This window comes from Bombus terrestris, chromosome 13, assembly GCF_910591885.1.
Source record: "Bombus terrestris chromosome 13, iyBomTerr1.2, whole genome shotgun sequence".
NCBI classification, from domain to species: domain Eukaryota; kingdom Metazoa; phylum Arthropoda; class Insecta; order Hymenoptera; family Apidae; genus Bombus; species Bombus terrestris.
Genome location: NC_063281.1, coordinates 4,416,983 through 4,428,648, shown reverse-complemented (window position 1 = coordinate 4,428,648; position 11,666 = coordinate 4,416,983). Strand labels below are relative to the sequence as shown.

The 11,666-nt window shown below is 34.0% G+C and overlaps 2 non-coding genes across 2 annotated transcripts; both read right to left on the bottom strand.

The window, feature by feature from the left end:
- Nucleotides 1–1,792: 1,792 nt before the first annotated feature.
- LOC125386254 lies at nucleotides 1,793–1,911 on the bottom strand. The gene has a single exon (XR_007226229.1). It is a non-coding gene; the product is annotated as a 5S ribosomal RNA (ribosomal RNA).
- A 2,279-nt stretch (nucleotides 1,912–4,190) lies between these two features.
- Nucleotides 4,191–4,309, bottom strand: LOC125386253. Its single transcript, XR_007226228.1, has one exon. It is a non-coding gene; the product is annotated as a 5S ribosomal RNA (ribosomal RNA).
- Nucleotides 4,310–11,666: the final 7,357 nt, after the last annotated feature.

Here is an 11,666-nt window from a genome sequence, read left to right as displayed (position 1 = left end):
ACTGTTGAATTTGGCGTTAGGGTGGGGGGGGGGGGCATTGCCCCTAGCGCTATCCCCCCTTCTAGTTGTGGTCCGTTGGGACGGCGATGAAGCGGCTCTAGGCCGCCTGACCGCCATCTCCCTCCATCGCGTTATCCTACAAGGGTGAGAGTTTTTCTTTCTCTCCATTTCTGCTCGCTCCTTTGCGAGCATAACTCGCTCGCAGAAGAGGCGGACAGCCTCGTATTCCTGTGGCCCGCTCAACATCCCTTCTATGATCGCCGAGGGCGTCAATCTTTTGCCTATGACGTGCCGCAGGGTGTAGCGGGACAGCTCCCACGTCGGACAGAGCTCCAGCGTGTGCTGCGCCGTATCCCTGCCCTCCCCGAGCTAACAGGTATTAACACTAACCTTACCAGGCCCGGTCAAATGACCGATTTCAAAATTTAATTTAAAACTGTACATTCATTGTTATCTTTTTTATTCGTCTAGCTTTATGTAAATTCTTATATTATTTGATTAATCAATTTCTCAATTTGTGTTAATATGAGAATTTACGTAAAATCAGATGAACAAAAGAAATAACGATGAATGTACAAATTTAAATTAAATTTTGAAACCGGCCATTTGACCGGGCCTGGTAAGGTTAGTGTTCAACCGTAACAGGAAATTCGATTTAGCGATGTTAAGCATTTAAAACAGATGGATAAGCTATCGATACAACGTTCTATCGTTCGTCGGGTGATGTAGATGGCCTATCTGTCTCGTTCTGTAAATCGTTCAATTTCTTCTGTACTTTGGACAATTTCCTGTATAATTTCTTGTCTACTAGTCTTATCTGCATCTGTTTGGCATTATTGGATCACAAATCGTCACTTAGAAAGACAGGAGGAGAGTTATACTGAATACACTCTCAAACACGTGTAATATCTAAAGCACAACGAAAACATACGAAGGGCAACATAGCTGAATCTGGCTGAATCTTCTCTTTTGTTTTACATTGTGACATCTAGGGAACAAGGAACTAAAATAATCTTGAGAAGGAGTCTTAAAATATAATTAACACTATACAATTAAAAAATTACTACCGATATGAGACTCGGCTATCGTGGGGAGACGACGTCGCGAGAAAACGCGTCAACGGGAGTCGTAAATTTCCGTTACGATTGTGAATTCAATGAAAGGATATTTGTCCGGTCTGAAGGACCTTAACTAGCAAATTCCTGGGATTTATGGAGGGTACTTGAGGCTATTGAGGTACGCAGGAAGGATCTGCGGATCCTGGTCTAGGCAGAGTGTCGCCCGACGTAACACGCCGTTCTATTGGTAAAGTTTTTTTTTTTTATCATTTATTTCTTTGTCCTCATTTATAACATACCATGGGGCGTTTACTATTTTAGCTTGCATTGTCTCTATTTTGTTTATATGGCTCATTGCTGCCTTTCCCCATAGTGGTATTCCGTAAGTCTAGATTGGTTTTATGATCATTTTATATATTTTTAATTTATTTTCGATGCTTAATTTGAATTTCTGACTTGTTAGCTAATGCATTTGTCTCCTTGTCTGTATTTTGTCTATTATTGATTTAGTATGCTGTTTCCATGTGAGTTAAAGAAAGGGTTAAAGAAACATAAGTGTGTGCAAAAATGAGAATGATGTATAATATGTGGCGTAATAGTCGTGTAATACCAAAACATTTTTTTTTCTCGATGCTTAGGTTATAGATTATTAAAAGTTGATTGTTAAAGAAAGTAAAGTAGATTGAGTAAATAAAAAAAAAAAAAAAAAAAAAAAAGAAAGAAAGAAAAAGAAAAGCCAACACCACACGGAGTTCCCAGGCGGTCACCCATCCAAGTACTATCCGTGCCCAGCGCTGCTTAACTTTCGTGATCGGACGAGAACGAGTGCTCTCAACGCGGTATGAGCGTTGGCTGAAACAACTAGTTTTCTTATTTGTCTTTGATGCCCCAAAAAATAGAATACTTAAAGAAACATAAGTTTTCCTTTTTTTTATTTTTCTTTATTTATTTATTTATTTTTTTTTGTATTATTTGTATTCACAATTTGTCCAATTTGGACATTTGGTAGAATTTTTTAACAGTTATATTAACATGTCGGCGGCTACCCCCAGCGGGGTACCATCCTCGCGTTTGCAAGGTCATATCCCTTGTGAGGTCTGCTGGGTGCTTCCTTTTTAGCCTTCTTTCCATGTTTATGGTTTTGAACGTTTCCGCTGCTAGCCGGTTTGCGTGTGTCGCTATTCTTGCCTTGTATCTTTCCGCGTTGCTGCTGATTGCTTCCTTGACCGTTGGGATTTCCAGGTCCCTCCGTATGTCCTCGTTTCTGACATACCAGGGAGCGTTTACTAGTGTTGTAAGGATTTTAGCTTTTGTATTATCCCTATTTTGTTTATATGCCTCATTGCTGCTGTCCCCCATAGTGGTATCCCGTACGTCCAGATTGGTTTTATGATCGTTTTATATATTTTTAATTTATTTTCTATGCTTAATTTGGATTTTCGGCTTGTTAGCCAATACATTTGTCTCCTTGTTTTCTGTGTTTTTTCTATTATTGATTTAGTATGCAGTTTCCATGTGAGTTGTGTATCTAAGTGGAGTCCTAGGTATTTGACATGTTTTGTTTATGTTATATGCGTGCCGTTCAGAAGGATGTTTGGTGGTATCTTTTTTCGTAGCGTGAATGTAACATGGTTGCATTTATTGGGGTTTGCTTTTGTTTGTTTTTCTTGTAGCCACTTTAACCTTCTGAGTTCTGTGGGCGCATATAGGTGAAAAATACTGGCGAAAGCTATCGGTGTGGACTAAGGACATATATATGCGTTTTCTGTAAGTGCCCGGCGTGGACTAAGGACGCATGTATGGGTTTTTCAATTTTTCCGAACACCTACACAGAAGTAATACTATTACGTTTGTGTGAAATAAATATAAATGCATTCCTTACGGCAGTAAACAAATGCCAATAGTGGCTCGTTATTGTTAAAGTGGTCACCACTTGTAAGAAAACTGTATGTTACGCCACGAGGCTTACCAAGGGCTGTATTTTCTAACCGTCGCTCGCGGCCCTACAATGTCGCAGTCAGATCGCCTTATCTGACCGCCGGATCATATACAATGTATCGACGAGCGCATAGCTGTTGCCAAGCAGCGAGCTCTCGAAACGTCGAATTTTGTCCGTTACGTTTTCCACGCAAGATCACAGACATACGTGATCATAGGCGCGGACGGTGGCGTGACCTAAGTATAGTGGGGGTCGTCTTAAAAATGAGACGAAGAAATCATCTAAAGTCGATCAGTTCCTTGTGACACGTCGAACGTTACACATTGAATCGAATCTAACACATAACGTCTATCTCAAGCTGCGAAGTGCGACAGGTCTCGTTATAAGCAAACCGCTAAACAAACCTTGACTGTTATCTTTTTCGTTTTTAATTGTTGATCTTTGACTGAACTTGTTGTTTCGTTATTTTTATTAAACTTTTGTCAACCAACCCAGTGTAGTTGTTCGTATACACTCAAACCTAACCACCTCTATTCTCGTAATAGAAATAGGGAATCAATCAGTTCGTGGCGTCGATTGTTTAATCGTAACGAGAATTTACGACTCTCGTTGACGCGTTATCTCGCGATCGCATCTCTCCGCGAACGGTTGAAACACTCTACATCTGGTTTTTTTAGTTTCCTCAAGCACTGAATTTTTCACACACAACTAAATTATTAACTTGTGTTATATTTACTAAATTTAGTTTTCTAGTTTATTACCCAAATTCTAGTTAACTGTAAATTTCAATGTTTATAATAAATAATTAAAAATAACTAAAAAATAACGCTCTTGAATCATTTAATCTCGTGCAAAAGAATTACTATAACTTATTACGATTTGCGCTTTGAATAGTCAATCAACAGAGTTCAGTCTAACGAAAAAGTATTCTGTCCACAGCGATCGTCAGCGCTAGACGCGCGCCGTCCGTACGGACGGCATAGACCACGAGTATTTAGCACTCAAAGGGTTAAAGAAACATAAGTGTGTGCAAAAATGAGAATGATATATAATATGTGGCGTAATAGTCGTGTAATACCAAAACATTTTTTTTCCTCGATGCTTAGGTTATAGATTATTAAAAGTTGATTGTTAAAGTAAAGTAGATTAGTAAATAAAAAAAAATTAGTAAATAAAAAAAAAAGAAAAAGAAAAGCCAACACCACACGGAGTTCCCAGGCGGTCACCCATCCAAGTACTATCCGTGCCCAGCGCTGCTTAACTTTCGTGATCGGACGAGAACGAGTGCTCTCAACGCGGTATGAGCGTTGGCTGAAACGAGTAGTTTTGTCATTCAACATTAAGATGCAATAGATTATTTAAAAGGACATAAGAATGTGCGTGGAGATGAACGTATTTGAATCCAGATGTCTAAAATTTTACCTGTCTCCGTTTTCAAATACTAGGTTTTGTCGAAAACAAAACACGCTTCTCTTTCACGACTGATCTCTATTAAGAGAATTCTTTTCGTTTCTTTTTGTCACCTCTCAATATCCCCAATATTGACTCGTAATGTACAAAAGCGTAAAAAACAATCCATGAGATTATATAAGATGCTCCAAATTTAAACGATCAGTCTTCACCAGTATGTTCTGAGTAGAAATAAGAAAAGATGGTGCGTAAATATAGGTCCATGAATGCTTTATTGTTATACTTTACTACACAGAAACAACGATGATTTATGTTTCCCTTTCAAAACGCCACCCCCGTTTGGAATGCGAGCTTGACATCGTAGGGAAATTTAGTTTATCACTCTGCGAATTCCATGCTTATCTTGCTTTAGTTCAGTGAATGCACCATTAATCCTCCCTATTAGTTCTTGTCGGACATTGTACGATACACAATCGCGTTCACTGTTACCACAGATAAAAGTCTAACAATGTGTCCTCCTTCATCGATTCATCTTTTACGGTAACGTTCGTCTATTGCATTTAGGTTTCACATTTTTGTTACAACTTTTCTATAAAGCGTCTCCGGACCTATATTTATGTAACATTTTTTCTTTTATCTCACAGAAATGTTGGTGAAGCTAGGTCATTTAAAACTGGGTTCCTTGTATACGTAGCAAACAATGTCGTGCAAACTCGACGTTTCTGCATGATTTATGTTGCTGGTGTGAATCGATTAGATGAAAGAAGCGTTTCTGTAGATAAACTATGTATTCGGATTCAACAGGTGGATATACCGTGCGGCACTGTCATACTGTCTTATTACCGCTCCACAGCAACAAGTCATATTACCATTCCATTAACAAAGCAGGGTGTTTTGTGTAACTGGGACTCAGGTCTGACTGACTTGACTCAGAAGCAACCTGTTGCAGCTCTTCTATGAAATAATATTACGTTTTCCGAGAAGCTCGCGTCTAAAGCCAAGTCCACACTGACTAACAATTGTCCGCAGACACGTGACACGGCCAATCTGCATTTGTCTTTCAACAGGTTTTTCCGCAGACAGCGGGAGATAATATTCAAGTCCAGAGACAGTTCGGATGACCGATAATTGTCGGTAGATACGCGTCGTCCGGGCTAAAGCCTTGTAAATCGCGCGTCCACGGCCAAGTATTTTGTTTCCCACTTTAATGGCAATTGGAATGGCGCTCTTTGATAACGCGATATTCTCTACTGAGGCAACGAAAGGCGGAAGTAGAAAATTTGAAAATAATTCGAAATCATTGCAAAATCATGTACCATCTTTTCGTGAATATGTCGCAAAGAATTATTCGGGATTCAAATACGGTCAACCTTATTTTTCTTAGTGGAATTATACATTTTTTAATACATTAATCAATCTATCATGACATTCCTGGTAAAAAATTATTAACCTATATATTTATATGAATAAAAATATTTTTAGAAGGGTTGAAAATATTAATAACAATACATACATGTAACATTTTATGGTAGAAAATGTTTTCGTCATTGTAATATTAATTATTTATATTTATATGATATCCGGCTCTGGAAGTGGATATGTGTATTTATTGTCAAAAAGTCGGGAGTACTTCGAGTACTTGATAGTGTTTACGTTGCTTGCTGTTACAAGTATTTATGTTGCTTACACGTCTCACATAACCGTCTTCCAACCAGTGTTTGTAATTAAAGAAGCGTACAATTTCATTGAGAAAATATGCAAAAATGACTAATTTAATAAATCATTAAACAGTTTTTCTGCGTGAACCTTTACTCGATACGTATGATTAATTCATTATTTCACGAGCATGATAGATTACGTGTGCAACAGCAGATTGCATATTTTAGTCGATATGGAGATTTTAATGTCACGTCATGCATGCACGAGCGTAACCTTATCGCAAACGTTCAGGTTACCTAGTGAAATGTTAGCAGGAAGTAGTATTTCACGCATGAAACACGCTTTCTAACCTTTCAACTGATGCACGCGTTACACGTGGCACGCGTAAAAAAATTTAACTTGCGTATGACAACCTTAATTGAAATCTCGATCTTATTCTGATTGGATAATGTAAACTTTGAAATTTAATGTTATTTCAATCTTTTGCTAACATTCTTCTCAAGTTAGTACATATTCTGCCATTCGATTGAACAAATAATTTCTATTCGAAATAAATTATTCGTTTCTTAAATATTTTGATTTAATTGATTTTGCCTTGTTAACAATATTATTTACAATAGACTATTATTTATGCATATACCAGTTACTAATTAGCAATTTTTATGCTTGTTCTAGTTTATTAATATAAATTTAAAATTTTGACATTCAATACTTTTCTAAACATTTGTATACGAATGATATTAATTGTAAGTAAAATATTTCTAATAATTAATCCAAAACATATAATGCAAACTGTACTTTCTAAATTATTCCGTTAATATCGGTACACCTCCCAAATTTTCACTATTTTCTATTGCTTAAGAAATGAGAAATATTTCTAATTTAATCGTACTGGTACATTAAATAATACAGAGTTCTAAATACTTATGCTTTGTTCAAAGTACAAAATCAAACGTTCTATTGTACAAAATCGTGTAGAATATATCTAAACTAAAATAATATGCCTTAATAATAGTATTGTCATTATTATTAATGTGGTTTAAATTTCACACTTAAATATATCGTACAGCAGGAAATAATGATTTATATTACATTATGGATTTTTATACAGATTTATATTTTTATAAACGCAACTGAAAAATAAAATTTAAATACACATTTGTTTTGCTTTTATGTTTATTTGTTTCGTGTATGATATTAAAAGAGGACAATTCAATATTTTCGATATATTCATTATTTTATATTTTAATAAATATGAAAAGACAGTGAAAGTGAACAAGTAATTGTTTTCGGGCAGAAAAATTGCAGATTTATTATTTATGAATAATTACAAAATAAAATAAAGGTCAATAGGAATTTTTTTACTGTTCTGTATATCGTAATAATTATGTATTTATATTTACTCTACATGTATTTTATTCTTCTTCAAAATACATATTCATATGCAAATATCTGTTACATAGTATGTATGTGCGTGTAATACGTACTTGCCACGCTATATTCATGAGTTATAACCGATTATTAAGGATAGATGCTGTTGCAACGTTGTATTTACAAATTCTAAATACGTAACCATAGATGCATAATACGTAGTGGCAGTGATTTAAAAGTAGAGCTTAAACTGGTTAATCAGAGATTACATGCTACATTAACTATGTATTAGCTGCGTGGTTGTAGCTGTTGTAAGATATTTATGAAAGGGTTTAATATAATTGCAAGACAATTTATCGCGGACGTTATAACTGTTATAACACGTATTTTTTTTAATAAAGTTATGGTATAAGAAATAATATCTTTAATTAAAGAATTTTGGTTACGAATAACCATTATGAAAGATTATATTTTTTTTTATCAGTAATCATTCTCGATGCCAGAAATTTTAGTTTAGTTACAAATAACCAGTATTGATGATAAAAATATTTTCTGGTTACATTCGACTATTGTCGACTGTTATTAACATTACAAATAATCGGTACATATTCATTGACATCATGAAAAAAATAAATTATGAAACTTGTATATATCTTGCTAAGGAAAACAGCGATACGAAAATATATGAAACAAAGAATAAAATAAAAGATATTGTAGTATAATATTTTCATTAACATTTGTATTAATATATTAATTATCAGTAATGTTAATAACAATAGTCGAATGTCACCATAAAAATGCTTCGTCGTTGATATCAATTAACGGTAACCAAACAAATTTTTCGCCGTTGATAATGATTACTGGTAACCAAAAAAATTCTAATCATTCATAATGGTTATTCATAATCAAAATCATGAAAAATTAAAATTTTTTATTTATTTCATTTTTTCAGAAATTTCTTTGAGTTTTATTGATAACTACCTTCGATTTAAATAAAAGTTAGCTTTTACTCAGTGCCTTTTTCCATTAAATGTTTAAAATAATATTATTTTGAATCTCTGATTTATTTTTCATTTTTTCGTAGGACGACCTGTAAAAGACGGTTAAAGGCTAAATTTGTTAGTCTGTATAGTGTCTCGATGCAACTTGACATTTTTTATAAAAAGTTATCAACCCATTTATATAAAAAAATTATTAATTTGAAATATCTTAATTCACATGATTTTTTACACATTTGTTTATAAAAAAAGAAACTAATCACGATATCCTTTTTTTGAAATTATTCAACTTTGATACGTAACGTCTTTCGCTAGAGATAGTATTTACGTACCTAAATCAAAATGATAATGTCAGGTACCTCATTCTATACATATACTATCAGACCAATATAGCTAACGATGGCTGCATGCTCACAAAGCATCATATATTTACTATCAAAGGATATTTTCTTCTTCAAAAATGTCTACAAATTTCGATATTATGCAGCAACTTCTGCCAAGATGAACGACCTTTTGAAAAAATACAGAAGTAATGCGTAACAAGCAAGCAAATCGGCCTTCTTTTTAAATTCTTAAATCATTCAAATCCATAAAATTTAATAAAATGAAATTATTGGATAAAGGCAATCCTATTTTTTAGTACCAAATGGAAATTTTTGGAGCGTTGTTAATATTCATGCAATATCCAATATTCATATTTTGCGAAAACAATTTCATATACTAGACGAGAAGTACTTACCACTACGATCATTCAGTAGATATGTACTTCAGACTCGAAAAAGGAATTTAATCTATTGGGTAGTATTATTTTGTTTATTATTATCATTACCATTTTTTTATTATTGTACACACTTGAAATTTTTACTTACGATTGTCTTTCGTGAATAGTAATCTTTAATTCTGTTGTAAATACTTAAAGCAAAGATACACAAAGACAAATTTTGCCATCAAAAGTATATATATTTATGTTTCTATTTTGAAATTTATTTTGCTATACGTCTTTCCATTGAATATTTCAAAAACTCAAGTTGAAGGTATGACCTTGTATATTATATTATCATGATAATAATATAAATTTTTTACTTTAACATAGAGAAGAACAGAAACAAAATAAAGTGAACTTTCATGTAAGATATGTCTTGTAGTTGCTGATATAACCACAAAGAGAGTAATTTTGGATGAAAAATAAACTGAAATTATTTCAGATTACCCAAATAAGGTGTTAGAAGCTTTATAAATCAAGAGCAAAACATAGCAAATCGTCATCAATTAATGTATTCTATTATGATGACGTTAAGCATACGTTAATGTCTATCAATTAAATTGTTTTTTTATGAATTGAATCTAATTTTGTTTTCTATAAGATTAAAAAAATGTTCCAGGTAAATAAAGCACGTGCCTTGAATATTTACAATACGCGTATTTCAATATGCTACATAAATCTTGTTTCAGAAATTCAATTACAATTACACTATTTTCGCATTTACCACCATCAGTGATGAATTGAGAGAGCTGCGATCGTAATGTATAAAGGTATTACATCAAGTTCTGAAAAAATTCTTCGATATATATGTAATATACATTAATTACATATTAATGTGATAGAGACATTACTAAAATATAAGTTACAAGCAAATCTTACATTATGTAAAAACAGGCTCAAGAACGTACTTGTGTACTTTTACACATTACCTCTCCGTGAAAGACTTTTGGATCCGCCACTGACGTCCATAGAACTTAATATGATCATTCGCAGGATGAGGATAAAAAAAAGACACTTTTTTTGCGATAATAGAATGGTTGCTATGACGATCGAAACGGTTACAATTAATTGATTTTTTAAAGTGTGACGATGAAGTAAGAACTCGTTAACCTTTTCATACGTTTCTGCATATGTCACGAAATGTATTATTCATCAACGGAAGTAATATCCACGTGCAAAGATCATGCGAGTCTCTGTTTTCTACATACACGCAGTGGCTTCCACTAATCCCAAGCGACTTCAGTTTTTTTGAGAAATTAGAAGGATTAGTTTATTACATGACGTACAAAAATTTTTTTTTACATTGCAATTGGTCGGAGTCGCGAAGAAAAACGCAAATGTCACTTTTATAATTATTTTATCTAGACTTTAGGTTAAGAATCTTAAAATTTTGGAACGAAGGTCATAGGAAAACTGCGATTTTCACAATTTTTTACTGTTTGCGGTTCACAGCTACGTTAATCGATTTCGATGAAACTTGCAGCATGTGAATGCCTGGTATAAATGTTCAAACTGCGTTGCTTAAAGTTTCATTGGGTTGCAAGCCCAGATAAAAGAGGTTGTAAAATATGACGTTTATTTCGTTTTTCGCGATACCAGCGTATTGAAATTTTTTCAAAAAAATTTTTTATACGTCGTTTAATAAGCTAACTCGTCAAACTTCTCAAGAGAAAAAGGCTCAAATCGTTTGGTTCTGTTTTAAAAAAGTTATTCTATTTTAAATAGTGTTCAATTATCAATGTTCAAAAGTATCTGTCCGTTCAGGGAAACGAAATAAAAAAAGAAAAATACACCAAGTGTGGGTAAGATGAAATGATCACGACATGTTTACAACTGTTTTACAACTAAGGAGAAAAAAATAATTTTTTTCTCCTTAGTAAATTTTTAAATAGAAACCATTGTTTTTATTTTGTTATTTATATATGTTACTTAAAAAAGGATTACATATACACACAATGTTGAATGTTTCATGAGTTAATACTGTAGTGTCATGTCACAATAAATATTGTAATTATCTAATGCCATTCGAACGGAAGGACCAGGTTCTAAAAAAGACTAGAGACAGGTGGCGAAATAAGGAAAGTCAAGAGAGTTTGGCATTAAAAAAGGGAAAAAAGGGAGAGTTTCCAGAGAGAAAGGAAAAGAAATGCAATACAAAGGAGCCGAGCATGAACTTCTCAGAGAGGACACGGTGTTCCTAGAACTCTCAGCTACATGGCCCTCTTCAGGCGCGGCTTCACGGCTCAGTTAACTTCTGCCAGCTCTTATTACGAGTCTGACGCTTCGGTCTCTGTAGAAGCTTTACCTCGAACTTTCTACAACTGCTCTTCTTCCTCTTACCATCGGTCTCTATGGCTCTTCTTTCAACCTTTCTCCCCTTATCCTCTTCTCTCCCATCTTCGCTATTTTTCTCGTCCGTCAACCTTCTTTCGATTACAGCATCGTTTTCATACTAACGACCTTTTTCC